We start from the raw sequence: 13,849 nt of genomic DNA, 5'->3' as shown, positions 1-13,849 counted from the left end.
GGAACAAAGTAAACTCTGGTACAAAAGCAAATAACCGGAAGCTATATAAAGCAATAAATAAATAAACAACAAACACAGAATTTCAACTTTTTGCCAAGACACTGGCTTACACGTTTGTACTTGAAAAAGGACCCCATGGGGCGATTATGCTGGATTTTTCATACTTTGCAGCCTTTAATTGGATTCCATTCCTTGTTTAGCTGCAGGTAAGAGGGGGAAGACATCGTCATGGGAACAGCAGGTGTCTTCCAGCCGATTTCCAACAGGGACGACATTAACAATGTGGCAATGTGCTAGCAGCGTCTGATAGAAACTTTATGCTTCTTGGACTTATCGGCTGCGCCGCATTTGAATGTCAAAGCTATCACATCTCGCGGCGATCGCACGGCTCAAAGCAGCTCCGCATCCGTTTTCCTGCAGGTGCTGAGGTGGCAGATTCCTGATTAGAGGCAGAAATGCTGTCTTTTAACCACATCTAATGATAGCTTTCCTGTAAAGCATTACAGAGCAGATGCACTGGTTCCGAGGTGTTTCTGAAAGGTGAGATAGGGACAGGTAGGGTAATGTTTATCTTTTGAACACCTTCATTATTTTTAAAGCTAAAAAAAAAAATGGTTGCCACATGTGTCTACGGGTACATCGTGTTGACACATGCGTTTAATATTTAAAATTATGGTAATACGCACACTGCTGTGCATGTTTATTTTCCCAAGCCAGCTGCGAAATCACTTTCACTTCCCTCTTTACATTTTCTCTGAGAGTTACTGAACTTTAAAAAAAAAAGAAAATTTTTTTTCCAGACATCAGGGCTGATTATCTTCAGACGTCGGACCTGAGAGTGAAAGGCCTGCCATTGCTCTGCCCGTCAAACATCCATCTAGCCCGTGACGGGCGTGATTGAGCAGCTGGAGGTCGGTTCTGACTCGACAGATGTGAGCGATGACATCTTCCCTCTCGGGGGGTCCGACTTGACAACTGCAGACTGAGGGGGAAATGTCACCACGGCGATGATGCCTGCTCCACCAGGCATCAAAGATGGCAGCTAAAAGTGTGAAGGTTACAATGCTGGAACTAGTGAGCAAACCACAGTGACTGTTTGCTGTTTAAGACATTAAACAGATGGTTCAAGAAATGTATTTGATTTTGAAGTTCAGCTCTATTATCTGACTAATAATTCTGTGTATTTTAAAAGTCTGTGGAGTGCTGTCTCTCACTTTAGTGTTAGTGAGGGAAAAATAGCACAGTTTCAGTTGTGTGTCTTCAGGTGTTTGGTTCCAGGTGTTTGTCCAGGTGTGTCCAAGTCCAAGTGTGTGACTAGGTGTGTCCAGGTTCAGGGTTGTCCAGGTAAAGGTACATGTCCAGGTGTCTGTTCAGATACCTCCAGGTCCAGGTGTGTGTCCAGGTATGAGCAGGTCCATGTGTGTGTCTCCAAGTATTTCTACAAGTGTACCCAGGTCCAGGTGTGTGTCTCTAAGTGTTTCTCCAGGAGTGTCCAGGTCTAGGTGCATATCCAGGGGTGTGTCTCTAAGTGTGTCCAGTTCCAGGTGTCTCCAACTGTATTCAGTGCCAGGTTCCTCGCCACTGGCTCCTCGTTCTCCAGTGTTTAATATGTTAATAAGCGCCTGAATCAGGGTGAAGCGTTGTGATCACACCACACTCTTCCACTCTCTTTGATGTCCTCAGACACAAATTAATGAGGCGAAACCCTCAACGAAAACTGAGTCCCTGTTCAAGCTAGCACTAAAAACCTAATGAAATAAATTAGAATTTGAATTGCAGGTAGGTACCTGATCTCAATTTTTTTTTTAAAAGAACAGTTTCAGCATCAAATTAATACACATCTTTAAACAGTGGCTGACTCAACACACTGCCATTAGAGAGCAAAGGACCCACAATGAAAGCAATCCTGTGAGCACTACATCTAAAAGCCTTTGAAGAAAGTGGAACTGATGTTTTTTGTGGGGATATTGGACTGAAACAATCCCCCCATTCCCCTTCTGAAACAGTCCATAAAGAACTGATGTTAATCTCCACCTGGAGAAATCTGCATTTTTGGCTTTTTTCTGAAAATAGCAGAGGGCCCAGGTTTTGAGTCCAATACTCTGATCGCACGGCACTGCAGTATGATTACTTCCTGGTTTCTCCCTGTGACTCACTCACAGACTGAACTAAAGGCGGTTATAAATGCTCCAAAGTTTCTATTGGGAGGCACAGAAACACATAATGTAATACATTTAAGAAAGAGCCAATCCCTTTAACAGGCAAATGTAAAGGAGGGTTTCACAGTAAATGGAGAAAGGGAATTCCATTGTAAACTGGCCTGTGTAAGAAAACATCTATATTAGCGATGCAAAACATAGCGGCTCGAACAGTTTAAGCATTGCAATGAGCAAAATTGGGAATGTTTCATCTGTCTTGGGCTTGAATTCATTACATTAAAAAAAAGTTCTCTAAATTAATTAAAAGCCTCAGTGTCATCTTCATTGCAAGAAGTTTGTGTAATGATTGCAGTGAGTGGGTTGCTGAAGTTGTGGGTGTCTATTTTCAGATCAAAGTCCTGCCACCGTCGTTGTCCCTTTGAAGGCAAATGCTTCTCAGAAATCATATGGATCTTTGACATTTACCTCGCTCTCAAAATGCTAAATCTTCAGGGGACAGCTGATTTTGCACATCCTGTTATTCGGCAGTTAAGTCAGTTACTTAAAATAAATCGCACATTAAATTGGGTGAATATTAACCTCCGCTTGCTGCCAGTCCCTCCCTCTGTTTCTCTGGCCTCGATTCAATCCTCATTCGTCCTTAACTTGCATTTACTAATAAATGCAAGTGTTACTTTTTCCTGCACAAACGCAATTTGGCAAGCAAAGGCATCACAAAATATAAACTTGCCAAGTTCTGTTTGTGAAGAAAGAAAAACCAACCTGCATTTATTTTTTAAGTATGAGATAAGGACCCTGTTACTGACCCTGTGTATTTACTTCAATAATTATTTTTCTTCTTAACCAATCAATATTCGTATTTCTACTGTGAACCAAATCACAGATCCAACAATACTACACAATGGCAGAATATTCACTGCCAATCAAAGTTGCTGAAATAGTATTGCAAGCATGTCAGATGGAACAAAACAGAGCATCTGTCTTCAGTCTTCATGAAATCAGCCAGCCAGGCAAAATATTTTTATGAATCCAAAAGAATATTGTTCGCTCGTGTTATAGTGCTGATGACAAGTGCTTGGTGTCAAGTCACTGACTGGAAAAAAACCATTTCGAAGCGGTGCTTTTATTCGACTGCCTGCAAAACATTATATTCATATCACAGCACAAACTGAAAGGAACAGAGACACAAACAGAGGGGCTCTGGAAGGTCCAGTTTTCCCCAGACGATGAATACGAACCAAGTCCATTCTAGTGAAAGTTATTGTAAAGATTCAGCGGACCAAGGGGAAATGGTCAGCCTTGTGTGAGAAGTGAAAGGCATGGATTCACTGGAAAAAGACTCCAGTTATTTGGGTATCTGCTAAAGCCGGACCGGCTGACTCAAATATACACTCTTCATCCTCCTCAGAGGAATTATTCAGCCGACGGTGGCTGGCGGAGGTGTCTGCTAAAAACTGAAACCACTCTGCGGTTTGATTCAAGCCACGATGGGTTTCTGCGTTTGCCACCTGGGCCTGTCTGAGCTCGTCCGCCAGTATTCCAGGCCACGCTTCTTACAGACGGCCAGCAGGGTGCACAGCTCCAGAGGCTGCATTGCTAGCAGGCTGAGCCAGCGTTACGCAGACACACAGACGAAAGCTTCCAGGGAGACAAACCGGGTAAGCAAACGAAAGGTGAGGGCCCAATCTATTTTCCACTGTTTATGACTTTAATTCTGCATTTGACATGAAGAGGGAAATATTTGGCTCCCAAAAATGACATCACCCTCAGACAACGCTTGGCTGCGGAAACCAATGGCTCCATGGGATGTGCTTTCGTCTGGAGCCCTGGAACCAAGTAACACGAGTAACTGACTGAACTTTGGTGTGGAATGTTTCATAACAGAAAACCTGGCCTCCTCATTAATACCATATTGGCTCATATTTATTGATGTTGGACTGAAAATCAAGAAAGAGGCTTGTGTTAAATCAAAATTCCTCCCAAGCTTTGGTTCGGAATGAAACGCAATGTCTAGTTTTTCCTTTTTCTTCATGAGAATGTTGCGTCAAGAAAGATTGTGAACCAAAGTTGAGGACAAATATTGAATGGATCCAGGTCAATATGTATAATTCCAAAGGTAATATAATACAGTTATTAATACTTTATTGAGCATGAACAACCATGGCACATTCTAAAATGAGTTTGTACAGAGCACACATTTGCCAGATGAGACCAGTACAGGTGTACCAATTGGCCACTCAACTGGTTGATGGGATTTCATGGTGTGCAGCTGACTGGAACTTGTGTAAGCAAACACACACACACACACACACACACACACAAAGCCACCGCACACCAACTGTGTCCCACTAATTGAGCCTCATGCTCTCGTTTGGATCTGACCAGTTAAAAGGTTTGTGATGCGGCAGGCAGTCCGTTTAGTGCCTTTCCCCATGTTTCCTGGCATTCCGGCATTCTGGTATTCCGGAATTCCGGCTCTCTCCCGTGACACCCCGGAGTGCGGAGCAACACAGATCCCACGTCGAGTTTCTTTTCACACTTTCGGATTTCAGACGTCATCTGGCGGTTTCTTTGTGCTCCAGTTTTCAACGAGTATCGCGGCAAGGTTCCAAACGGGGAAGTGTTGTGGCATTCCCGGATGAGGAGGAAGAACGCCGATAATGAGCACCTGCGCTGATCGGCGCGGATAACGAGCCACAAACACATCCTCTTCCGCTTCTGTCGGAGATGATCTGAGGTTGCATTGAAATCTCCTGAAAGAATCGCCTGTTTTTATTTTTTTCATTTAAACCACAATAAAGATGTGGCACGCGTGGAGAAATTGAAGCCATCTGTTCTTTCAATTCTACCCCCCCCCCCCCCCCCTTTTTGAATTACAGAACTATTCCCTCAAACCCACACTCCTCAGACTTATCACCAACATCCACCCTGATGTTTTCCTGACAATCAGGTTCTCCATGTTCAGCTGTCTGCCCCATGTATGGCCAACATCAGCCGATGGCTGGGAAATACACAGTTCCAGCCATGTTTGAGTTCAACTTACTAAACAAAAAGGCATTCGGGTTCAATTTAGCATTTAATTTAAAAGCCTGTAGTTCAGCTTGTATTAACCCATCAGGGAATACATTAATACTAGGACGATGCCCCCGTTTCCTGTGAATAGCCGATCTGATATCAGTTTAACGGAATCACCATAAACCACTGCTTTCACGAGATGTCCCTTATGCTGTAAAATCAGGTTAGTTCTGGTTTTCCTGTTCAGATAGACAGGTGTGGTGAGCGTTGAAGTTATCAATGCCCACTCACTTCTTTGGTCCCGTTTTCCAAGTTCGAAAACGGAATGTAGGAGCAATTAAATAGCAGGCTTTGAAAGCGCTGCATGGTCCTCTACCCTTCTCTATGAATAATTTACACAGAGAATGTGTGTACGATCTGTTTGGCTGATCTCCTCTGGAACATAGCCCACTTTTCGACCAATGGCATCGCTCCACTGCGTCGCGTCTTTGGAGTTGGTAGCTAAGATGACCAAATAAAGAATTCATTAGCTCACACTAGGGGATCAGACTGTTACGTCGGATTTCTACCAGACACTTCTGGTTCCGCATGCATTAGACGCAGGATGTGGATCAGAAAAACAGTCTTGTGACATATGACATTTAAAGAAGCTTTTTAGAGAACACTCACCAGCTAAATTATTCACACAACAGTCCAGATGTACATTCCAAAGGAAGTCACTGCCTCTTGATAAACTCCTCCCACAAGAGTAATTAATTAATTACCAGTAATTAATTAGTCATCTCTCCTCTTTCCAGGCTGTACTGAATGTCTCTTTGCTTTAGAATTTTTATGCATTGTGTTTGCAGTTAACTCTAAATTCAGTTGTCTACAGCACAGTACCGGAGAATCCATTGCACAAAAAAAAAAAATCTATGTACAGCAAATGTTCGTAAAACCCAGTCATGGGTTCGTCCATATATTCTTCCACACCCCCTAATACTTATTTTTTAAGTGCCAGTTTGGCTTGTTTCAATTTACTTTATCTCTAAACTAATTTCATTTGCCACAAAAATAGTTTAGTGTTAACATCTTCAGCGGTTAGGAGCCCAGTGATTTAGCCTGTCAGTCTGTAATTTAACCAATTAACAATGTAACCTCTTCCTAATGGAATCATTTCCCATATTGCCCATTAAAGAAAATTAAAGCATTATTTAATCAGAGAGTAATTTAAAGTCCTGGGATATTATGGGACATGAATTAATAGAATGCAAAGCTGTTTATGACATAACGTAGCCTTAAGAGGGTAAATACTTTAATAGACGTTAAAGTGTCTAATTAAGAACAATTAATAACTCATTAAAATTGGGAGATTACACAGTGGGTGCCCAGGCCCGAATTTGAAAGCTTCTGCCGTTGAGGCTAATAAACATCATTAAGTTTTAAGTACTTCATTGACTTTCCGCCTCTAACTTCAGGTTGAGATAACACTCGGTCATAGGTGACTGCTAGAGGAAGTCTATTCTGAGTGAATGACTGAAACAATGAACAAGAACTTGGCGTTATGGGAAATTAATAGTTCTCCCTGCTAATGCGCCATACATTTTGCTCCCCATACGCTGGCTTTTCCTATGCATGCGCACGTCTTTGACAAGACCCACCGGGTCATTAGCATTGGCAGCATTAAGCTTTCATTACACCTGAGCGTGCCGCAAGGACCTTTTACCTCCTTTAATGTAAAGCAATTACCTTATAAAGGCCAGGCCTTCAGCTGCCAGGCGTGAACGCAATCGCCGTGGTAACGGCGAGGCAGAGCGCTCTCGGGGTAGCTGCTGCAATGATTGAATTTCAGACACACATGGCTGGAGGCGAAGAGGGAAGCCATCCTGTGAGTTCAGTGGATCAACAGCAGATCATGAATCATAACAATAATAATAATAATAATAATGATAGTTTTTTTTTTTTAAAAACTCAGTGCCCCAGTGGGACATGTGACATATCACTGGGGGTGGCTGGGAGTGGCTCACTCTGATTGGGCACTGTTAGGTGCATGGACGGCCCCCAAAATCTGCCATCAAATCCATACTGTGCCAGTGCTGGCCGTAGCTGGCAGCCCCACAGGGTGACACGCAATTGGCTGGAGCGCCACCTGGGGAGGGGAGGGCCCCATTCAGCGGAGATGACGATCTCCCTGCTCCCCGCTGAGCACTCACACCCTCAGAAGGAAAAAATCACTTTCAACTCTCTCTCTCTCTCTCTCTCTCTCTATATATATATATATATATATTCAATAGAAATGTTCTTTGTGCGTTTTGGCTCACAGCGTGTTTCATTGACGACGAAGAAGAATCTGAGGGGAGCATTTCCAAATTTTTTTTTTTTACCAACATCCAGAGAGTAAAATGTACTTGAAGCAACCATTTGAATCACGCGAGCAAACCACGGAACAATCACCGCAGCCGCAGAGAGACTCCTGGTGAGAGACGCTTGTCATTAGACCTCGCGCGCGGTCCGCGAAGCACGCCGCGACTGCCAAAGAACACACAGCCATTCGTTTCTGCTATATTTACACTACCCCCACTGCCACAGCGCGCAGCGTGACATCACGTTCCGTATACTTACAGATCTCCCCGGGGACCAGAACATTCCCAGCAGCCAGTCATTTTTTTAATTACATGGAAACCGTGGTAACTGAATGCACAGTTGCACTCGGCTGTGTATGTTCAGCGATGTAAATAATTTTTTTATATGAGCTGGGCATTTTCTTACATCTGCTATTGTTTGAACGTTTAATGTTAGTCACATTTCACTTCTGTTTTGCAGTTAATCTCTCAGACTGTACTACTGTTATTTTATTTTCCACAGTAAAAAGTAAATGCAGATTAGTAATACAAGAACTGCGCTTTTGTGAAGACAGTGACAGTGTCCCTATAAATGTGGCTTAATAATGATAAATAAATATTGGTAGTATATTCGAATGCAGCGATGAGATTTGAGTTCATTCTCTCTGGGGAAATGGCTGAGGCTTGAATTATTTAGAACTGGCACAACAGGCACTAAATTGTATGATTGTATACTTTTAGAAGACAGCAGCCAAAGTAACTGTAGTTTATGGAGTAAGCTTACACATTTTTTCAGTTGGAGTTTAAATCTGTTATAAACTTTGACATTGATTATTTAACCATCAGCAAAAATGACAAATTCTTGTGTTTACCCAGAAACCAGAGTCTGGAATATCTGAAATATCCAGATGAACAAATCAGCAATCTGTTAGCTGCAACTACCAGGGGATGAGACCATAAAACCACTGTAATGAGGTGATTTAAATGTAATATCCATCAAATGTATATTGGAACAGGGATCTATACACAATCTATTGCAGATTTGTATGAGAAATTACAATCAATTAAATTCTGTTGGCAAAAAGTAGTGGTGATGCCTGCTATATATCCAAATAAAGAAATAAACGAAAAACAAACTGTTAGCTCACAGTAGCTTCCATCTAATTGTGAAGTAACCCTTCTCTACATAGTTTTGCTGGTTTGCAATGCGCTTGCCTGATGCTGACAGGACTCTGGGGTAATCTTGCTGTGAGAGGACTTCCTAGTACAGGGATCAGACTTCCAATCACTTATTTTCACTCCTTGCATCCTTTCTTCACGTCCTTTCCTCGCTCCTTAGCTCCACCCACCCAATGGAAGACGCAAGGAAAGGACGTGAGGAAATGTATATTAAGCAAATAGAATGACCTTGTTCTTTCAAGTGTCAGTTTGAAACCACATTCAATTACAGACGTGGCAAATGTGGAGAGGTGGACCCACAAGTCAACCAATTACACATCACACATTCCAAAAAATTAATTTTGTGAAGGACACACTCATGTATCCTTGCTGAAGCATCCTCCTGGAGCCTCCTAGCTCCTCACTCCACACTCCTCTAGGGAGTATTTAACAGGTTGGAATGTCCTTAAAGGTGACAAACCTTGATCGATTTCTGGGGTCAGATGAGAGCCGAAGAGAAGAGGATGGATAAATAAGATTGGAATGAGCCACTGATGTGGGAAGAGAACTTCCTGGTGTGGGGAGACGACTTCTTGGTGTGGAGCACAGATATGCATATTTAACTAGATAGGTTAGTTGAAGCATGCTAGCCTAAGCTAAGCTTGTGAAGTCCTGGAAGTAAGCCTGTACTGCGCATGTTGAGGGCAAAACACTGGAGTTCTCATTGGAGTGAATGCGGAATATCAAACTTTTGGAGGAAAAATGTTCCCGATGGTATTTTGAAACTAGAATAACGACAGTTACATTTCATATGAAAAGCAGATTGCAAAAATATGTAAAATGTAATAAAATATGCACACTTCAATAAATATTTTCTCAAGACATCTGGACTAAAAGAACCGTTGTTTCACAAACTGCTGCACATAATAAAATTTATGATCACAAAAAATGGACCGATGAGGTTTCTGGTATGTTATTCACTCTATGAATGCACAAATTACCCCTTGCTGCTGAAAAGCTGGATTTGGAGGTCTTTTTTCCTGGGGTTTATTTCTACATTATTTATGAGAAATTGATGAACATGTTATTCCCAAGTTTCAACATAGGCTTCTCAATACAGTAAAATGTTTGATGGTAAATCATGAGTTAGACTGATGTTATATATGACCAGTCAAAGAAAGCATTTCCAAAACTTTTCCTGTGAATCACCAAATGGCTCTATATTTAGCTACCATTGTTTGCACTGTCTGATGCAGAGCTTCGAAAGAAGATGTGGAGAATCAATCTGAGGTCTTGTCCATGATCAGCCATTGACTGACACCGTGGTGCCATACAGGAAGTCTCACTTCAAGTTAATTATCTCTGCCTAGTTTGAAAAACAGCCTTGAAATGGCACTGCAAACACAATTGATTAAAACTGTGATTAATAGCGGCGTGACTGAGTAATGAACTAAACTTCTCTTGAGTTGCATGTTTACTTGTCATCATTCACTGACAGGTCTGGCCCGGCCTTCACATTTTTTTATGACTCAGGAAAATGGCACTTGACACTTGGCACTTTCCCTAATTACTTTGGTGATGGCCACTGCCCCTGTCATGAAACAAGGCAAACGTAGTTCCTGTGCTAATTAGAATTACGTTTTTATTATGTTGCAGAAGACAGTCTGGATGATATCATCCAGCATAACCCCCCCGGCATGAACAGCTACAGCAAAGGGGTTGTGAAAGACACAACGGCAAAGAGATGTGCCACCATGGCAACAATGCACACCTGCTGGATAGAGGGACGCAAGCACCATGGCAACAAAGACACATATCCCGGACAGAGAGATGTAAACACCATGGCAACAACACACACACGCACACATAAACACACTTACACTCTGGGTAGAATAAATAGATTCTACTGAGAGTTTTTAAAGTCCTCTTGTATTATAGGTTATCAGAGATTGTAGAAGGCACACGAGAGCTGAGTATCTGGAGAGTTTAAAGAATCTGTGGTTGGGGTAGAAGACAATGTACTTTCTTTAAAAGCTTGTTGAGCTTTAGAGTTTATCAGAATCACTGTTCAGGTTTGTGGGATATGCTGTAAATTTGGTTTAATATTACATTACATTACATTACAGGCATTTAGCAGACGCTCTTATCCAGAGCGACTTACACAACTTTTTACATAGCATTTTACATTGTATCCATTTATACAGCAGGATATATACTGAAGCAATGCAGGTTAAGTACCTTGCTCAAGGGTACAACGGCAGTGTCCTTACCCGGGAATCGAACCTGCGACCTTTCGGTTACAAGCGCAGTTCCTTACCCACTGTGCCACACTCCGTCCTAATATGCCTCCAGGTTGGCTGAATGTGTTGATGGGTTACTTGCTTATGTTGTGAGGTTTGTGAACCATGTCTGATTGAATGTGTTATCAGAATTGTTGAATATTTTGTGAGGATAGATGACTATGTTAATTAGCATAGTTAATTCTACCATTTCTTAACCACAATGTCACTGTCTGCAAGACTATTTTTCTGTTACATCATCGCTCTTATTATTTTCCTGTTTTCAATACATGAAGTATAAGTGCATTATTTTTCAAGTTGGTTCGGATATGAGTGCCCTCTAAATGACTGCAGGATAATGGGTATCCTTACAGTGCCCACCCACTCACTGTTTCCAGAAATCACACACTGTGTTCCAGGGTTTAATCTCCGAGTCTCTCAATCTGAATGGTTCCTGTGAATGCCCAAGCGGTAGCCATCACTGTCACCAGACGCGCTCCTCAAATCAGCCAGGAGACAGGGGCGGAAATGAGCCCTTCCGCCATTCTCCCCGGAAGAATCCTCAGAATACCACCTGAGCCATAATTTAGCAGTTTAGAGTGTCTTCCGCAACATAACTCACAGACAAAAAAACAAAACTTCATTCTAATTAGGACAGGAAATATGTTTCCCCCCCGGTTCAAATCGCTGACTCTCTCCATCAACCGGAATACTTAGGGAAATGTCAAGTGCCATCAGGCTTTGACTTCTTCTCCAGAGATAAGGCATCAGAAAATTACCTGCCATAACTGGAGTCGAGAGAGAGGGCAATAAGCACTGTCCAGTTGAGCCAGTCCTGCTTGAATTACGGAGGGGCGGAATGACGGGTGACATGGGGAGGAGGGGTTTTGACACCAATCGTCTCCTGGTGACAAGAACCTAAAACGGGACATGGAGGACAAACTAAGTAACTTCATCGAGGGTTTCTTCAACCTGTAGTCCCCAGTCCGAGGACTGCTCTACTATGGAGGAAGTAAAATACGTAACCCATATCAAATAATACACAACGCAAAACGGAAAAGTAACCAGTGACCCAGGGTAAAGAACCTTAGGTTGTACAACCAAAGCCCCAGCTAGGTGAATTATTATTTTCCTCCGCGAACGCTCTGCCAGAAATATGCACTTGCACCAACCTACCACAAGGAGTCAGTGTTGTGCAGCCAGCTGTGGTCTCCCCAGTTGACGCTCGTGCCCACCTGACAGTTCCCCTGTTGCCGTTTTTGACCATGGCCATTTTATGGTTGATGGTGGATTTATCACAAGAGGAACCATCTCACAATTTGGGTGCCAAAAATTGCTGTTGAAAGCACAGTATACCACCTAGCAGGGGAGGGGTGGCAGGAGGCAGAATTTCAAGAACATCAAGTATCTACGGACTACAGTTCAGTGAGACTGATAAAGAAGATACCAAATTTACTGTGGAGGCAGTATACTGTCCAAAGTAGAGGCTTACAGTTCCATACCTTTGAACTTAGAAAATACAGAATCCAATTATGGCTCACTTTACACTGTCGGCCCAGTAAGAACCAGTGTGAATAATTTCTTCTTTCTGTTTTTAACGAGCGGCAGGAAAAAACAGCTAGACATGTACAAGGTAGTCTCTGGTTCCTTTAAAGTGTGGGCAGGGTCCCTTGGGTATAGAAACTTAATGAGGAGTGTGTCCATCAGTGGTTCGTCCATTTACAGACAAATGACAAGGCTCTTTTTTGGAGGGTAAAGGGAGTCACATACACAGATTTTCTTCAGTGGAACCAGAAAACCTTTTCACATTTATAATACAATCAAACTCATTACTTCTGCTCCTCAACAGACAAAAGCAATTTTCGATTTTCCCCCATGCGCTACTTACACACCCCCCGCTCCTCCCCCTCCCCACTCACTCCCTCTCTCTCACTCCCGTTTCTTCCCAAACAATCTAAATCTGTCTCAAAAAATCATTTAATCACAGAACAAGCCGCGCGTGAGCTGATGAGCCAATTACGGGGTGCTGTTAATAAGTTTGGACACGCTGTCTAATTAGGAGTTCGGGAGCTGAGGGTGTCAGGATGCTAACGAGCTTGCCGAGCTGAGCCAGGTGCGCGTTCGGCGGCCTCCCCGTCTCCTCCCTGTCTTGGCGGCCTGTCGGCGTGTCACTCACCCGCCGCGCGGCGACACAGAGCCCGCGCTAACGCTAACGGCGGCGTCGGCCTGCGATCTCCTCACGGGAAACCGTTTCGGGATTGAAGTGTGTCCGTTTCTACGGTGGTTCAGAGCTTTCTGTCTTTTCTGTCCTCGTGTTTCCCGTGGTCCGTTTCACTCTTCCCTCCGCTGGTAGTGAAGGGTGAAATCTTAATCGAATCTGGACACCGTTTTATTAAAAAAATATATATATATTTTTTTTTTTTTCATGACAAAAACAAGCACACTTCAGTCAAAATAGAAAGCAAAGTGAACGCTTTTTAAATATAGATGCATCTGAGTCTGAATGCCATTCAAACAAGTTATACACATGGAAACAAGTTACTCAAGTGGAGTGGAATACAAAAGAATATAGAAATATATGAATTTACACACACACACACTGCTTAATGCATCTTTTTTCACTATTAATAAGTTCTGAGAATCTCTGGGTTGCCAGGTCTAGCTGTGACAAGCAGCAGAACATATAATTTTAAACAGCAATCCAGAGTGCCTCATTAAAAAATATGAGTCTACATCAGAGACACATTATGACTTCCGAAAATATTAGTCTTCAACACCTTAGGCCCTCACCCTAGCATCAGACATGAAAAATAAAGATGTTCTCTCATGGAGGAATAAATAAAGGCTTCTGTACTTCGAAGTCAGTAAACCCATTTCAGTGGCACCAGTGTGGTCTTAGGTTCACCCAGAAAACCAT

General features: G+C 42.6%; 1 long non-coding RNA gene across 10 annotated transcripts in view; it reads right to left on the bottom strand.

Moving 5' to 3' along the window:
• The window catches only part of LOC135259863 (uncharacterized), a 131,798-nt gene that overhangs the window by 22,133 nt on the left and 95,816 nt on the right, over window positions 1-13,849 (bottom strand). For 7 of the 10 annotated variants that reach the window (XR_010331413.1, XR_010331407.1, XR_010331415.1 and 4 more), the window contains exons 3-5: window positions 13,109-13,278; window positions 11,712-11,850; window positions 6,903-7,039 (exon numbers count right to left, since the gene is read on the bottom strand). This is a non-coding gene — a long non-coding RNA (uncharacterized LOC135259863). Of the gene's footprint in view, window positions 1-6,902; window positions 7,040-11,711; window positions 11,851-13,108; window positions 13,310-13,849 lie in introns of all 10 variants that reach the window. The other 3 variants (XR_010331409.1, XR_010331412.1, XR_010331414.1) reach the window with 3 other exon arrangements.

This window comes from Anguilla rostrata, chromosome 7, assembly GCF_018555375.3.
Source record: "Anguilla rostrata isolate EN2019 chromosome 7, ASM1855537v3, whole genome shotgun sequence".
Lineage (NCBI taxonomy): Eukaryota > Metazoa > Chordata > Actinopteri > Anguilliformes > Anguillidae > Anguilla > Anguilla rostrata.
Note: the sequence above shows the minus strand (reverse complement) of the source record. Positions and strands in the feature narration are given on the sequence as shown.